The sequence below is a fragment of the Gasterosteus aculeatus genome, chromosome 9, assembly GCF_964276395.1.
Source record: "Gasterosteus aculeatus chromosome 9, fGasAcu3.hap1.1, whole genome shotgun sequence".
NCBI lineage: Eukaryota > Metazoa > Chordata > Actinopteri > Perciformes > Gasterosteidae > Gasterosteus > Gasterosteus aculeatus.
This window is the reverse complement of record NC_135696.1, coordinates 11,601,994-11,619,942: the sequence shown is the minus strand read 5'-3', so window position 1 is coordinate 11,619,942 and position 17,949 is coordinate 11,601,994. Positions and strand designations below refer to the sequence as shown.

The window sequence follows — 17,949 nt, the reverse complement described above, 5'->3', positions numbered from 1 at the left end:
TTTAGATTATCTGGATTATTTTATCTAAATCAGTAAAGTAGAGCTGTAGCAAAACATCAGACTTGGTAGTTGAGCATACAAAATTTAAATATTGTGGAAGGCCACTAATCCCAGACAAGAAACCCAACTCTTCAATACTTAATACAATTTAAAAACGTGGTTACAAGCCATCACTTCAATTTCATCAGATTTATTAGCCGAGCATGAGTTTACACAGTACATGTGCTGCTGTTTTTGAAGTTTCAGTTTTTTATTGTGCATTTGGATGTGTCTGGATATGTGTATGTTTTGTACGAATATGTGGGTTTGCTTCACCGTTCTTTACCTCAAAACCTATATAACCTTTTGTAGACACTGATGACACTGACTATAATGTAGTGGTAAGATATGAGCCAGCCCCCACAGCCAGTGTTTGACAAGCTAACATACACGCGTCGATTCCCAGGCTGATAGAGTGCATCAGTGTGTGTATAACCTGCTGCTGTGTAGCGGATCCATGCGCCTCTAAATCCGGTCTGAATATGGAATAGCTGCTGAATATTTCACATCCTACTTCTGGCATCCTCCCTCATCTCATAAATCATTGTTTATGGATCATTTACTTTATGTATCCTCTAAGCGCCTCTGTACGTCTGTGTGTGTGTGTGAGAGAGAAAAAGACAAAAGCTCTTTTGTCTAGCTTGGTGTTTACACAATGGCAAGAAATACACTGATGTTTTGCAAGCATGCAACAATGATAAGAAGAAACACACACAAACACAAACACAAACACTAAGTGACATCATTCACTTCTGTCCTTCAGAAACAATGGGTGTCTTTTCAGGATCAATACGATGCTGACTGCACCAGCTTTATAGAACTACTCCAGACTGGAAAGCACCCAATAAATGAAAATACACTCTGCCAAACGAAGATCTCACACCTAAAGATTGCTAAGTAATACAAATGCTGTTTGGTAGTCTCATTCAGGATTTACTCTGTGTGGGTGTGAGTATGTGTGTGTGTGTGTGTGTGTGTGTGTGCGTCTGTGTGTGCGTGCGCGCGCATCCCAATGCGGATCACAAGGCCGTTCTGTTTAGTGAGCTGTCAGACATTTGGCCAGGGTCAGAGCCCGGGGGACTGACACGGGGGAGGAAAAGGAAGAGAGGGGTGAGAGGTCTGGAGGGAAACCGGTGAACTGTACAGATAGACACTGCGAAAGGACTCGCAATGGCCTTCGGCAGCGCAAAGAAAACAGAGAGAGGGAGTGAGAGCGAAGGAGAGGCTTTATAAGAGACCCAAATCCTGGAAGCGGTGAGCTGTTGAATACCAAGAAGAGGTTCCTTCCCCATAGAATTGCGCTGTCCGTACACACGGCCCCTAAGACACGTCTCCAAGCTCCCTTCATGATGTTGTTAAGGCCTTGATCCCCCATGTTTACTGCCCTAACCCAGTAACGCTCAACTTCCAGAACAGCTTTCTCTTTTGTCCAAACTGACTTTATTTTTATTTCATGGCGTCTCTGCATTGCTCCGTGTCCCTTGCTTGTCCTCCAAGAGGGAATAATAATAATGGTTTTTGATTGAATAGACAGAGGGGTAAATGTGAGCGAATAAAAAAAAAAAACATAGTCTTCAATCGGGGAGGGAAGAGGAGCTTGTGTGTTCTGTGCCGTACTTTTTGTGTCCGGGCCAAACTGAGGCCAGTGTAAGCATGCAAAATGGATATTGAAAAACAATAGATGTATATTGTCCACTGTCAGCGAGATTAGAAAAGCAATATCCCATTGTGGGATACATGCACTGCTGCTGGAGACAGAGGGAGAGAGAGTGTATTGGTGGTGGGAGAGGGGAGGAGGAGGAAACAGGGAGACGGAGGAGCAGAATGCAGGTAAGTGACTGCAAATGCCTGAGGGGCGATTGAATGGATGGGGGGGGGGGGGGGGGGGGTGGCAAGAACAATACAAAAAGATAGAGAAAATAGAGAAATAAACTGCATTCTTTCAAGCAAGGTTGAATAAATTTAACCCGAGCATCAGGAATAAGGCCTCCGTTCTTGCTGCTGCTCTGCAAACAATTCATCCCAGCTGTCCAGGAGGTCCGCCCGTGTGAAAGGAAATCACAGAGTCCAGGTGACTTCACACATTTCATCAATAAAACATTAGCCAGCTCAAAACTTCTCCAGGGACACACTGCCAAGTGAGCTTAATAAATGGAAATTCATTGTTTACCATTTGACATTTCCATTTAATTTCTCGCTAGCCCGTTGTGGTAAGCATAAAGCCACAACACCCGTGGTGAAATGGCAATCTGCACCAAAGAATGCAGTGTGGTGGTGAATCACTTGAAGAAAAGGTGGCGGCCTGAGGATATCCTCAAACATCATAGTCTGTGTGATTCACCAGCAAGAAAAATTAAATACTCTTGATGTGTTTTTGGAGGTGTGATTGTAATTTGTACGTAGGCCTCTTGGCTTCTTCATTAATTGAATAGGCTTCAAATAGTTTAATTCATTATTTTTGTTGTGTTCAAAAATGAAGAAACTCCGGATGAATAAAATACATTTTGGATCAACAAGTTATAAAGTTTAATGATGTAAACAGCATTCTGCTAAATGTGAACATCTCCGCTACGGATTTGCCCGTTTCTACAATCCACCGGAGACACTGATCACCAAGTAGCCGTTTCTCGTTTCCACTCACGTATCCCGATGCACACATGTATATATACACACATACATGTGTGTGTGACAGAGTGGCTCAGTCCACTTCAATTTACCTGTCTAGTGGGTTGGCTAACTCAGGTGGCTTGCCACCTATGCACCTCCAATCACGGTGGGATACCCAGCTGCAAACAATTATTCCCCGTCGTTGTGATCACAGGGCGGGGCTCTCCCCTGGAGAGTATATGTTTCAGTACACCTACCTGTGGTGGGTCTTCCTCTCCGCTTCTCGGGGGTATAATGGTTGCTTGGGGGCTCCTGTGAGACTCACCTGGTCGTGGCATTCGTGGGCTTTGGGTAAGTTAGGGTAATATCATTTGTTGGGCATTGTTTGGTGGTAGCTGATGCGCCTGTCTGCATAGTCAGCCGTGGTTTGGAGGTTGCGGCTGAGGGAGCGTGCCTGCAGGAAGCTGGTGTGGCAACTTCCCATTCTGTGCCATCAACGGTACTCACCAGCTTGTCGGCTGAGTTGGCTTGAAAGAGCGTGGTTCTCCAGCCTGGTGTATTCAAGTGTGACACCATATCCCGACGGTAGGCTGTCTCATCTGTACTGTGATTGCAGTTGCTCTGGCCAGCTGTTTTAAGCGATGTGTTAATTTGCAGCCAAGCGGCACTGGCCTGATGCACGGCTGACCAGCGGATCACCTGCGGAGGCAAGCCCCACAAGATATTGCGGAAACCCCCCTCCACTGCTGTTCTGTCTGAACTCGTTTTGTGAATTAATCATTCTTTTCTTTGTTTTTGTTTGAGTGTGTGGGCCCCGTGGCCGATATTTTGTGTTTATTAATTGTTTTCTTTCTTTATTTAAGGAACAGGAGTTTCTTGGGCTGCTGGTAAGAGTGGTTGACTGAGCCTGGTGGTGGCGGTCCCCTTCGTTTGATTGATATTACTTCATCATATATTCAGCTGTGTGGTTTTCTTTTATTTTGTTTGGTTTTCTTTGCTGTGACATTAGGGACCGTCCACCCCCACCTTTTTCTCAGAAGTCATCTCTGCCAGCGAGCCCTCAGTCTTCTGTCCCCTTTTCCTGGTTTGATTTATTTCTTTTTGTAACATGGATGACTTTTAAGCATTTTTCATTGTTTTGGTCTAATCGTGTATCAATTTATAGACCATATCACTAGTCTCGAGACTGTCTTTTAAGAACGATGTACTCATAAATAAACGTATAATTTTGTATAATGGAATCACGTCTAGTGCCGGTGTTGTTCGAATCTGTGTCCTGTTGCTGACCATAATTAGGTGCTCCATGTCATTAATTCCGGGGGTGAAATTCCCACGGTGGCGTTGCTCGTATATTAAGATTATTTGGTCGTCCTCCCGACATTGCTACAAACTTGGCGTTGCTGGCAGGACAACACTTTGAGCCGGACGTGTATTCCTTTTCTTGTTGTAAATAAATATATATATTATCATTTTTATTATTATTATTATTATTTTTTTTGTTATTTGTGTGAGTGGTTGTAGAGACAGAACAGCAGTGGATTAATTTGGCTTAACTATTGGATTTCTAAAATTTGCCTAGCAGGTTCTGCTCCTGTCCCTCTCTGGTACCATGGAAGAGGAACTGCAACAGCTCAGAGACCTTGTTATACAGCTGAAGGCAGACAATGAGCAGCTGCGCCGGGAAACGGATGCTTCGCAGGCTGGCCCAAGCTCAATCACACCAACCCTTTCAGCTCCGGTGAGTGGTGCTCCCTTAGCCGAGACTAGTGCTACCATAACCGAGCGACTGGTCGTGGTGCCACGAGACCGGCGGTGTCCAATATTTAATGGAAAAACCGGTATAGGTGTGGATGACTGGGCAGAGGAAATTCAAGCCTGCATGCGCACTCGCCGCTTGACAGCTGCTGATCAGGCCCACTTCATATTTGATCATTTAGAGGGAGAGGCAAGGAACGAGATCAAATATCGTACTAGCACTGAACAAGCGGACCCGGTCCAGATTCTTGCCGTCCTGAGAGAATTGTATGGTTGCACTCGGTCATATATAGTTTTACAGCAAGCCTTCTTCGCTAGGACACAACAGCAAGGAGAAACCTTGCAGGAGTTCTCCTTGGCCCTGATGGCCCTGATGGAGCAGGTTAAGCAGAGGGCACCTGATGGTCTGCTTAATTCGGCCGTTCTTCTTCGAGACCAATTTGTGGAACATGTCCTTGACGGGGCCCTTCGTAGGGAACTGAAACAGTTGGTCCGTCGTCAGCCGTACGTCACCCTGATAGAAGTGCGTGCAGAAGCTATCCGCTGGGAACGAGAGGGACTCCCAGGTGGCGTTAGAGAGCGAAGTCATTCTCTTCCAGCCGTGTACGGTCTACAGTATGGAGTACAGAGTAGTCCTCGTCTACCGCTGGTTCCTGCAACAAGCTCAGAATTGGGAGAGCTGAAGGAACTGTTGAAACAACAGCAGCAACAACTCAACCAGCTCACCCAGACGGTGGCCTCCCTGCAGACTTCCTCTTTTCCGCCTCACCCTCGTCGTACGGGCCCTGTAATATGTCGTAGGTGTCAGCGGCCAGGCCATTTTGCCAGGGAGTGTCATAGCCGACAAGCTCCCGCTCATGCTGGTTCGGCACTTGGTTTAAGTACAAGTATGCCAAGACCTTCCGCTCCTGCTTCCCATTCGGAAAACTGAAACCCTCTGAGTTCACGAGTCACAGCTCAGGTGGGGAGTCAATCGACTCAACGGGAGAGGCCGTGGGTAAACTAGTGTCATCTTGTCCCCAACTCAATCTTTTGATGGGAGGCATTAAGGTCCCATGCTTGGTGGATACTGGATCCATGGTATCCACTATAATAGAGAGTTTCTTTTTGGCGCATTTTTCATCTTGGGGCCAGGAGCGCCTACAATCTTGTCATTGGCTTCAACTTCGAGCGGCCAATGGCTTGGCAATTCCATACATCGGCTACCTTGAGCTGGATGTGACGTTGTGTGACCAGGTGTTTCAGGGTTGCGGGATACTGGTGGTGCGAGACCCTCCTGGGGGGTCGTCTTCAGTCCCCGGAATCCTGGGGATGAACGTCATCCGACGCTGTTACCAAGAGCTCTTTGGAGCACATGGCACTGGGCTCTTCACGTTGCCGGTAGTTAACCAGGCCCCTGATTCAGTTCTTGAAGCCCTACAGCAATGCCACCAGTCAACCACCCAACAATCCAGGGACCTCTCTGGAATGGTGAGAGTTCGAGGCCCACAGGCAGTACGCCTGCCTGGTGGGGTCATGCAGTTCATCGCGAGCACCTGTCCAGAACAGCCCTCGAGTCCAGTGGTGCTATTTGAGCCCAGGGCATCTGGGCTTCCGGCAGGGCTCCTTGCATCCCCCTGCCTTATCAAAGTTGTCCGAGGTACAGTGTACATCCCTGTAGTTAACGTAGGGACTACTGAAGTCCTCCTCTACCCACGCACCACACTGGGCAGTCTTGGTAGTGCCAAAGTAGTCAGTTTACCCACTGGGGTTACTGAAGTGAGATCAACCATGGCTACAGTTTCCTCTTGCACGGCTGGTGGCCCTGTGCAGAGTGGTATAGAGGAGGTAGACTTAACAGCTTTGGTTGACCAAGACGAAGTTGATGCTCGGCACCTTCTGCGCCAGTATAGCTCTGTCTTTTCGGCACATGTGGGTGACTTGGGGTGCACCGAGCTTATTTCTCATAACATACCATTGCTTGACGATGTCCCGGTGCGACAACGATACAGGCGCATCCCTCCATCGGAGTATGAGGAGGCAAAGGCCCATATTAATCAACTTCTGGAGGCCAAGGTGATTAAGGAGAGCAGCAGCCCCTATGCTTCACCTATTGTTCTGGTTAGGAAAAAGGATGGCAGTCTACGCCTGTGCGTGGACTACCGGCTCCTTAATAGTAAGACCAGGAAGGATGCTTTTCCCCTCCCTCGTATAGAGGAGAGTCTTGATGCCCTCTCTGGTGCCTGTTGGTTCTCAACTTTGGATTTGGCCAGTGGGTATAACCAAGTTCCAGTGGCGGAACAGGATAAGCCTAAAACGGCCTTCTGCACACCCTTTGGCCTTTTTGAATGGAACCGGATGCCTTTTGGGCTGTGTAACGCCCCAAGTACATTTCAACGGCTAATGCAGAGGATGTTCGGAGCTCAACATTGCCAGTCCCTTCTCTTATATCTCGACGACATTGTTGTGTTCTCGTCTTCCTTCACTCAACATCTCCAACGTCTGGACGTTGTTTTGAGTCGCCTACAGAAGGAAGGATTAAAGGTCAATTTGGGGAAGTGCTCATTCTTTCAGAAAGAAGTTCGCTATCTTGGGCATGTTATTTCGGCGAATGGTGTTTCCACCGACCCGACAAAGATTGAGGCAGTTTCTAAGTGGCAGCGTCCCCGCCATGTTTCAGAGCTGCGTTCTTTTCTGGGGTTTGCAAGCTATTACAGACGCTTTGTAGAGGGATTTGCCCAGTTGGCAGCCCCTCTTCATAAGCTAGTGGCAGAAAAAGCGGGTACCAAGTCCAAACGACGCCAGAAACAAGATCTTGGTTCGGAATGGACATCTCTGTGTGATGAGAGCTTTGAGGCTTTGAAGGCCAAGTTGGTTTCAGCCCCAGTTTTGGCATATGCAGACTTTTCTTGCCCTTTTATTCTGGAGATTGACGCAAGTCACAATGGCCTAGGGGCTGTCCTGTCCCAAGAGCAAGAAGGTAGCATTAGGCCAGTGGCCTATGCCAGTCGAGGCCTTCGGCCCACTGAAAGAAATATGGACAATTATAGTTCAATGAAATTGGAGTTTCTCGCCCTGAAATGGGCTATGACCGAGAAGTTTCGGGAATACCTGTTGGGCCACAAGTGTGTTATCTTCACTGATAACAACCCGTTAAGTCACCTGCAATCTGCCAAATTGGGGGCCACAGAACATCGGTGGGCTGCACAACTGGCTGCTTTCAATTTTGAAATTAAATATCGATCTGGCCGGAGCAATAGAAATGCTGATGCACTTTCTCGGCAGTACGTTTCGGACCATGGCTTATTTGAACAGGCTCTACCAGGCACATCAGTCCCAGCTGTACTTCAGCAAGCTACTCATTCGGACTCGCTACCCTCAGCATCTCAGGCGGTGATATCTGCTCTTCCGTCCTACTCGTGTGTGGACATTCATGCGATGCAGAATGGTGATCCCCTCTTAGAGGAGGTTATGGTTTTTTGGAGGCGGCAGGTTCCACCGACCCTGGAGGAAAGGCGAGAGTTGTCCAAGCCAGCCTTGGCATTGTTGCGACAGTGGGACCGCCTGGTTGAGACAGATGGTATTCTGTACCGCAGAGTGTTCCGATCAAATGGTGGAGAAGAGAACCTCCAGCTGATCTTGCCAGCTTGTCTAAAGCAGGAGACACTGAGGCAGCTCCACCAAGCGCACGGACATCAAGGAATCGATCGAACAACTGAATTGGTTCGAGAACGGTGCTACTGGCCAGGGATGTGCTCGGACATAAAGCAGTGGGTCCAAGAATGTGAGCGGTGTCAGGTCGCAAAGGATTCTGGACCAGTCATTCACAGCTTTATGGGGCACCTGTTGGCAGCCCGTCCAAACCAGATTGTTGCCATGGACTTCACGATCTTGGAGTCTTCCAGCACTGGCATGGAAAATGTCCTCGTAATGACTGACGTGTTCAGTAAGTACACAGTGGCTGTCCCAACTCGGGATCAGCGTGCTTCCACCGCGGCTCAAGTCTTGTTGAACGAATGGTTTTTTAAGTTTGGGGTACCGAGCCGCATCCACTCCGACCAAGGCCGCAGTTTTGAGAGTGCCTTGATACGGCAACTTTGTTGTTTGTATGGGGTAGAGAAATCCCGCACTACCCCATACCATCCTGCAGGGAACGGACAGTGTGAGCGGTTCAATCGAACCCTACACAACCTCCTGCGCACGCTTCCAGTTTCACGAAAGCATGACTGGACGTCATGTCTTCCGCAGGTCCTGTTCTGTTATAACACCACGCCCTACCAGGTAACAGGGGAATCTCCGTTCTTCCTGATGTTCGGCCGCGACCCTGGGCTTCCTGTTGACTTTTTGTTGGGTCGGGTCCGCGACCCTGTACCCGGGAAAGTACAGGATTGGGTGGTCGAGCATCAGGCCAGACTTAGAATGGCTTTTGAGGGGGCGCATGATCGTCTGTTGGCAGCGGCTGGTCGCCGCAAGGAGCGGTATGACCAGCGGGTCCATGATGAACCATTGCGGGTGGGACAGCTTGTCTATATGAGAGACAACAGTGTCAGGGGCCGTCATAAAATCCACAACATTTGGAGTTCTGTGGTATATCAGGTGCTTAGAGCGCCTCATGGCGAGGGTCCGGTGTATACTATTGCACCGGTAGACAATTTGGAGAGATTGAGGAATGTGCACCGCAACATGTTGAAGGCTCAAGTGGGGCCTGCTACGGTGGCCCTTCCCGTTCCTTCACCACCGTTACCAACAGTAACGGAGGGTAACTCCTCCAGCGATGATGATCTGTGGGTCATGGTCTCAAACCACTGGAACCGGCTACCCAACTACTAGGGGACCCGCTGTGGCGAAGGACTTGCCTGTCCTTGATGCGCCTCTGGCAAAGGGCCCGGCCGACACACTAGTTACTTGTCCATCTCCATCAGAACCGGTCGGTGTCTGTCAACCCGCTGTTCGTCGGACTGGTCGGTCCACTGCTGGCAGGCACCCTAACGTCCATCATCTTCCACGGCCTGCTGGTTGCTTTGACAATAACCCTGTTGAACCGCCGAGGGCTGTGTCCAATGTTCAGGTGGCCTTCCATCGGCCTTGGTGTTAACCTCTAGACCTTTCCCCCCCCGTCCCGTAGGTTCATCGCCGGGGCGACGATGCAAAAGCTGGGGGTAAATGTGACAGAGTGGCTCAGTCCACTTCAATTTACCTGTCTAGTGGGTTGGCTAACTCAGGTGGCTTGCCACCTATGCACCTCCAATCACGGTGGGATACCCAGCTGCAAACAATTATTCCCCGTCGTTGTGATCACAGGGCGGGGCTCTCCCCTGGAGAGTATATGTTTCAGTACACCTACCTGTGGTGGGTCTTCCTCTCCGCTTCTCGGGGGTATAATGGTTGCTTGGGGGCTCCTGTGAGACTCACCTGGTCGTGGCATTCGTGGGCTTTGGGTAAGTTAGGGTAATATCATTTGTTGGGCATTGTTTGGTGGTAGCTGATGCGCCTGTCTGCATAGTCAGCCGTGGTTTGGAGGTTGCGGCTGAGGGAGCGTGCCTGCAGGAAGCTGGTGTGGCAACTTCCCATTCTGTGCCATCAACGGTACTCACCAGCTTGTCGGCTGAGTTGGCTTGAAAGAGCGTGGTTCTCCAGCCTGGTGTATTCAAGTGTGACACCATATCCCGACGGTAGGCTGTCTCATCTGTACTGTGATTGCAGTTGCTCTGGCCAGCTGTTTTAAGCGATGTGTTAATTTGCAGCCAAGCGGCACTGGCCTGATGCACGGCTGACCAGCGGATCACCTGCGGAGGCAAGCCCCACAAGATATTGCGGAAACCCCCCTCCACTGCTGTTCTGTCTGAACTCGTTTTGTGAATTAATCATTCTTTTCTTTGTTTTTGTTTGAGTGTGTGGGCCCCGTGGCCGATATTTTGTGTTTATTAATTGTTTTCTTTCTTTATTTAAGGAACAGGAGTTTCTTGGGCTGCTGGTAAGAGTGGTTGACTGAGCCTGGTGGTGGCGGTCCCCTTCGTTTGATTGATATTACTTCATCATATATTCAGCTGTGTGGTTTTCTTTTATTTTGTTTGGTTTTCTTTGCTGTGACATTAGGGACCGTCCACCCCCACCTTTTTCTCAGAAGTCATCTCTGCCAGCGAGCCCTCAGTCTTCTGTCCCCTTTTCCTGGTTTGATTTATTTCTTTTTGTAACATGGATGACTTTTAAGCATTTTTCATTGTTTTGGTCTAATCGTGTATCAATTTATAGACCATATCACTAGTCTCGAGACTGTCTTTTAAGAACGATGTACTCATAAATAAACGTATAATTTTGTATAATGGAATCACGTCTAGTGCCGGTGTTGTTCGAATCTGTGTCCTGTTGCTGACCATAATTAGGTGCTCCATGTCATTAATTCCGGGGGTGAAATTCCCACGGTGGCGTTGCTCGTATATTAAGATTATTTGGTCGTCCTCCCGACATTGCTACAAACTTGGCGTTGCTGGCAGGACAACACTTTGAGCCGGACGTGTATTCCTTTTCTTGTTGTAAATAAATATATATATTATCATTTTTATTATTATTATTATTATTTTTTTTGTTATTTGTGTGAGTGGTTGTAGAGACAGAACAGCAGTGGATTAATTTGGCTTAACTATTGGATTTCTAAAATTTGCCTAGCAGGTTCTGCTCCTGTCCCTCTCTGGTACCATGGAAGAGGAACTGCAACAGCTCAGAGACCTTGTTATACAGCTGAAGGCAGACAATGAGCAGCTGCGCCGGGAAACGGATGCTTCGCAGGCTGGCCCAAGCTCAATCACACCAACCCTTTCAGCTCCGGTGAGTGGTGCTCCCTTAGCCGAGACTAGTGCTACCATAACCGAGCGACTGGTCGTGGTGCCACGAGACCGGCGGTGTCCAATATTTAATGGAAAAACCGGTATAGGTGTGGATGACTGGGCAGAGGAAATTCAAGCCTGCATGCGCACTCGCCGCTTGACAGCTGCTGATCAGGCCCACTTCATATTTGATCATTTAGAGGGAGAGGCAAGGAACGAGATCAAATATCGTACTAGCACTGAACAAGCGGACCCGGTCAGATTCTTGCCGTCCTGAGAGAATTGTATGGTTGCACTCGGTCATATATAGTTTTACAGCAAGCCTTCTTCGCTAGGACACAACAGCAAGGAGAAACCTTGCAGGAGTTCTCCTTGGCCCTGATGGCCCTGATGGAGCAGGTTAAGCAGAGGGCACCTGATGGTCTGCTTAATTCGGCCGTTCTTCTTCGAGACCAATTTGTGGAACATGTCCTTGACGGGGCCCTTCGTAGGGAACTGAAACAGTTGGTCCGTCGTCAGCCGTACGTCACCCTGATAGAAGTGCGTGCAGAAGCTATCCGCTGGGAACGAGAGGGACTCCCAGGTGGCGTTAGAGAGCGAAGTCATTCTCTTCCAGCCGTGTACGGTCTACAGTATGGAGTACAGAGTAGTCCTCGTCTACCGCTGGTTCCTGCAACAAGCTCAGAATTGGGAGAGCTGAAGGAACTGTTGAAACAACAGCAGCAACAACTCAACCAGCTCACCCAGACGGTGGCCTCCCTGCAGACTTCCTCTTTTCCGCCTCACCCTCGTCGTACGGGCCCTGTAATATGTCGTAGGTGTCAGCGGCCAGGCCATTTTGCCAGGGAGTGTCATAGCCGACAAGCTCCCGCTCATGCTGGTTCGGCACTTGGTTTAAGTACAAGTATGCCAAGACCTTCCGCTCCTGCTTCCCATTCGGAAAACTGAAACCCTCTGAGTTCACGAGTCACAGCTCAGGTGGGGAGTCAATCGACTCAACGGGAGAGGCCGTGGGTAAACTAGTGTCATCTTGTCCCCAACTCAATCTTTTGATGGGAGGCATTAAGGTCCCATGCTTGGTGGATACTGGATCCATGGTATCCACTATAATAGAGAGTTTCTTTTTGGCGCATTTTTCATCTTGGGGCCAGGAGCGCCTACAATCTTGTCATTGGCTTCAACTTCGAGCGGCCAATGGCTTGGCAATTCCATACATCGGCTACCTTGAGCTGGATGTGACGTTGTGTGACCAGGTGTTTCAGGGTTGCGGGATACTGGTGGTGCGAGACCCTCCTGGGGGGTCGTCTTCAGTCCCCGGAATCCTGGGGATGAACGTCATCCGACGCTGTTACCAAGAGCTCTTTGGAGCACATGGCACTGGGCTCTTCACGTTGCCGGTAGTTAACCAGGCCCCTGATTCAGTTCTTGAAGCCCTACAGCAATGCCACCAGTCAACCACCCAACAATCCAGGGACCTCTCTGGAATGGTGAGAGTTCGAGGCCCACAGGCAGTACGCCTGCCTGGTGGGGTCATGCAGTTCATCGCGAGCACCTGTCCAGAACAGCCCTCGAGTCCAGTGGTGCTATTTGAGCCCAGGGCATCTGGGCTTCCGGCAGGGCTCCTTGCATCCCCCTGCCTTATCAAAGTTGTCCGAGGTACAGTGTACATCCCTGTAGTTAACGTAGGGACTACTGAAGTCCTCCTCTACCCACGCACCACACTGGGCAGTCTTGGTAGTGCCAAAGTAGTCAGTTTACCCACTGGGGTTACTGAAGTGAGATCAACCATGGCTACAGTTTCCTCTTGCACGGCTGGTGGCCCTGTGCAGAGTGGTATAGAGGAGGTAGACTTAACAGCTTTGGTTGACCAAGACGAAGTTGATGCTCGGCACCTTCTGCGCCAGTATAGCTCTGTCTTTTCGGCACATGTGGGTGACTTGGGGTGCACCGAGCTTATTTCTCATAACATACCATTGCTTGACGATGTCCCGGTGCGACAACGATACAGGCGCATCCCTCCATCGGAGTATGAGGAGGCAAAGGCCCATATTAATCAACTTCTGGAGGCCAAGGTGATTAAGGAGAGCAGCAGCCCCTATGCTTCACCTATTGTTCTGGTTAGGAAAAAGGATGGCAGTCTACGCCTGTGCGTGGACTACCGGCTCCTTAATAGTAAGACCAGGAAGGATGCTTTTCCCCTCCCTCGTATAGAGGAGAGTCTTGATGCCCTCTCTGGTGCCTGTTGGTTCTCAACTTTGGATTTGGCCAGTGGGTATAACCAAGTTCCAGTGGCGGAACAGGATAAGCCTAAAACGGCCTTCTGCACACCCTTTGGCCTTTTTGAATGGAACCGGATGCCTTTTGGGCTGTGTAACGCCCCAAGTACATTTCAACGGCTAATGCAGAGGATGTTCGGAGCTCAACATTGCCAGTCCCTTCTCTTATATCTCGACGACATTGTTGTGTTCTCGTCTTCCTTCACTCAACATCTCCAACGTCTGGACGTTGTTTTGAGTCGCCTACAGAAGGAAGGATTAAAGGTCAATTTGGGGAAGTGCTCATTCTTTCAGAAAGAAGTTCGCTATCTTGGGCATGTTATTTCGGCGAATGGTGTTTCCACCGACCCGACAAAGATTGAGGCAGTTTCTAAGTGGCAGCGTCCCCGCCATGTTTCAGAGCTGCGTTCTTTTCTGGGGTTTGCAAGCTATTACAGACGCTTTGTAGAGGGATTTGCCCAGTTGGCAGCCCCTCTTCATAAGCTAGTGGCAGAAAAAGCGGGTACCAAGTCCAAACGACGCCAGAAACAAGATCTTGGTTCGGAATGGACATCTCTGTGTGATGAGAGCTTTGAGGCTTTGAAGGCCAAGTTGGTTTCAGCCCCAGTTTTGGCATATGCAGACTTTTCTTGCCCTTTTATTCTGGAGATTGACGCAAGTCACAATGGCCTAGGGGCTGTCCTGTCCCAAGAGCAAGAAGGTAGCATTAGGCCAGTGGCCTATGCCAGTCGAGGCCTTCGGCCCACTGAAAGAAATATGGACAATTATAGTTCAATGAAATTGGAGTTTCTCGCCCTGAAATGGGCTATGACCGAGAAGTTTCGGGAATACCTGTTGGGCCACAAGTGTGTTATCTTCACTGATAACAACCCGTTAAGTCACCTGCAATCTGCCAAATTGGGGGCCACAGAACATCGGTGGGCTGCACAACTGGCTGCTTTCAATTTTGAAATTAAATATCGATCTGGCCGGAGCAATAGAAATGCTGATGCACTTTCTCGGCAGTACGTTTCGGACCATGGCTTATTTGAACAGGCTCTACCAGGCACATCAGTCCCAGCTGTACTTCAGCAAGCTACTCATTCGGACTCGCTACCCTCAGCATCTCAGGCGGTGATATCTGCTCTTCCGTCCTACTCGTGTGTGGACATTCATGCGATGCAGAATGGTGATCCCCTCTTAGAGGAGGTTATGGTTTTTTGGAGGCGGCAGGTTCCACCGACCCTGGAGGAAAGGCGAGAGTTGTCCAAGCCAGCCTTGGCATTGTTGCGACAGTGGGACCGCCTGGTTGAGACAGATGGTATTCTGTACCGCAGAGTGTTCCGATCAAATGGTGGAGAAGAGAACCTCCAGCTGATCTTGCCAGCTTGTCTAAAGCAGGAGACACTGAGGCAGCTCCACCAAGCGCACGGACATCAAGGAATCGATCGAACAACTGAATTGGTTCGAGAACGGTGCTACTGGCCAGGGATGTGCTCGGACATAAAGCAGTGGGTCCAAGAATGTGAGCGGTGTCAGGTCGCAAAGGATTCTGGACCAGTCATTCACAGCTTTATGGGGCACCTGTTGGCAGCCCGTCCAAACCAGATTGTTGCCATGGACTTCACGATCTTGGAGTCTTCCAGCACTGGCATGGAAAATGTCCTCGTAATGACTGACGTGTTCAGTAAGTACACAGTGGCTGTCCCAACTCGGGATCAGCGTGCTTCCACCGCGGCTCAAGTCTTGTTGAACGAATGGTTTTTTAAGTTTGGGGTACCGAGCCGCATCCACTCCGACCAAGGCCGCAGTTTTGAGAGTGCCTTGATACGGCAACTTTGTTGTTTGTATGGGGTAGAGAAATCCCGCACTACCCCATACCATCCTGCAGGGAACGGACAGTGTGAGCGGTTCAATCGAACCCTACACAACCTCCTGCGCACGCTTCCAGTTTCACGAAAGCATGACTGGACGTCATGTCTTCCGCAGGTCCTGTTCTGTTATAACACCACGCCCCACCAGGTAACAGGGGAATCTCCGTTCTTCCTGATGTTCGGCCGCGACCCTGGGCTTCCTGTTGACTTTTTGTTGGGTCGGGTCCGCGACCCTGTACCCGGGAAAGTACAGGATTGGGTGGTCGAGCATCAGGCCAGACTTAGAATGGCTTTTGAGGGGGCGCATGATCGTCTGTTGGCAGCGGCTGGTCGCCGCAAGGAGCGGTATGACCAGCGGGTCCATGATGAACCATTGCGGGTGGGACAGCTTGTCTATATGAGAGACAACAGTGTCAGGGGCCGTCATAAAATCCACAACATTTGGAGTTCTGTGGTATATCAGGTGCTTAGAGCGCCTCATGGCGAGGGTCCGGTGTATACTATTGCACCGGTAGACAATTTGGAGAGATTGAGGAATGTGCACCGCAACATGTTGAAGGCTCAAGTGGGGCCTGCTACGGTGGCCCTTCCCGTTCCTTCACCACCGTTACCAACAGTAACGGAGGGTAACTCCTCCAGCGATGATGATCTGTGGGTCATGGTCTCTGAAACCACTGGAACCGGCTACCCAACTACTAGGGGACCCGCTGTGGCGAAGGACTTGCCTGTCCTTGATGCGCCTCTGGCAAAGGGCCCGGCCGACACACTAGTTACTTGTCCATCTCCATCAGAACCGGTCGGTGTCTGTCAACCCGCTGTTCGTCGGACTGGTCGGTCCACTGCTGGCAGGCACCCTAACGTCCATCATCTTCCACGGCCTGCTGGTTGCTTTGACAATAACCCTGTTGAACCGCCGAGGGCTGTGTCCAATGTTCAGGTGGCCTTCCATCGGCCTTGGTGTTAACCTCTAGACCTTTCCCCCCCCGTCCCGTAGGTTCATCGCCGGGGCGACGATGCAAAAGCTGGGGGTAAATGTGACAGAGTGGCTCAGTCCACTTCAATTTACCTGTCTAGTGGGTTGGCTAACTCAGGTGGCTTGCCACCTATGCACCTCCAATCACGGTGGGATACCCAGCTGCAAACAATTATTCCCCGTCGTTGTGATCACAGGGCGGGGCTCTCCCCTGGAGAGTATATGTTTCAGTACACCTACCTGTGGTGGGTCTTCCTCTCCGCTTCTCGGGGGTATAATGGTTGCTTGGGGGCTCCTGTGAGACTCACCTGGTCGTGGCATTCGTGGGCTTTGGGTAAGTTAGGGTAATATCATTTGTTGGGCATTGTTTGGTGGTAGCTGATGCGCCTGTCTGCATAGTCAGCCGTGGTTTGGAGGTTGCGGCTGAGGGAGCGTGCCTGCAGGAAGCTGGTGTGGCAACTTCCCATTCTGTGCCATCAACGGTACTCACCAGCTTGTCGGCTGAGTTGGCTTGAAAGAGCGTGGTTCTCCAGCCTGGTGTATTCAAGTGTGACACCATATCCCGACGGTAGGCTGTCTCATCTGTACTGTGATTGCAGTTGCTCTGGCCAGCTGTTTTAAGCGATGTGTTAATTTGCAGCCAAGCGGCACTGGCCTGATGCACGGCTGACCAGCGGATCACCTGCGGAGGCAAGCCCCACAAGATATTGCGGAAACCCCCCTCCACTGCTGTTCTGTCTGAACTCGTTTTGTGAATTAATCATTCTTTTCTTTGTTTTTGTTTGAGTGTGTGGGCCCCGTGGCCGATATTTTGTGTTTATTAATTGTTTTCTTTCTTTATTTAAGGAACAGGAGTTTCTTGGGCTGCTGGTAAGAGTGGTTGACTGAGCCTGGTGGTGGCGGTCCCCTTCGTTTGATTGATATTACTTCATCATATATTCAGCTGTGTGGTTTTCTTTTATTTTGTTTGGTTTTCTTTGCTGTGACATTAGGGACCGTCCACCCCCACCTTTTTCTCAGAAGTCATCTCTGCCAGCGAGCCCTCAGTCTTCTGTCCCCTTTTCCTGGTTTGATTTATTTCTTTTTGTAACATGGATGACTTTTAAGCATTTTTCATTGTTTTGGTCTAATCGTGTATCAATTTATAGACCATATCACTAGTCTCGAGACTGTCTTTTAAGAACGATGTACTCATAAATAAACGTATAATTTTGTATAATGGAATCACGTCTAGTGCCGGTGTTGTTCGAATCTGTGTCCTGTTGCTGACCATAATTAGGTGCTCCATGTCATTAATTCCGGGGGTGAAATTCCCACGGTGGCGTTGCTCGTATATTAAGATTATTTGGTCGTCCTCCCGACATTGCTACAAACTTGGCGTTGCTGGCAGGACAACACTTTGAGCCGGACGTGTATTCCTTTTCTTGTTGTAAATAAATATATATATTATCATTTTTATTATTATTATTATTATTTTTTTTGTTATTTGTGTGAGTGGTTGTAGAGACAGAACAGCAGTGGATTAATTTGGCTTAACTATTGGATTTCTAAAATTTGCCTAGCAGGTTCTGCTCCTGTCCCTCTCTGGTACCATGGAAGAGGAACTGCAACAGCTCAGAGACCTTGTTATACAGCTGAAGGCA

The 17,949-nt window shown here is 49.5% G+C and overlaps 2 long non-coding RNA genes across 2 annotated transcripts; both read left to right on the top strand.

The window, feature by feature from the left end:
* Positions 1 to 2,730: 2,730 nt before the first annotated feature.
* On the top strand, positions 2,731 to 3,887 carry LOC144383410 (uncharacterized). The gene is made up of 2 exons (XR_013450774.1): positions 2,731 to 3,231; positions 3,304 to 3,887. It is a non-coding gene; the product is annotated as an uncharacterized LOC144383410 (long non-coding RNA).
* A 5,304-nt stretch (positions 3,888 to 9,191) lies between these two features.
* On the top strand, positions 9,192 to 10,708 carry LOC144383409 (uncharacterized). The gene is made up of 2 exons (XR_013450773.1): positions 9,192 to 10,052; positions 10,125 to 10,708. It is a non-coding gene; the product is annotated as an uncharacterized LOC144383409 (long non-coding RNA).
* Positions 10,709 to 17,949: the final 7,241 nt, after the last annotated feature.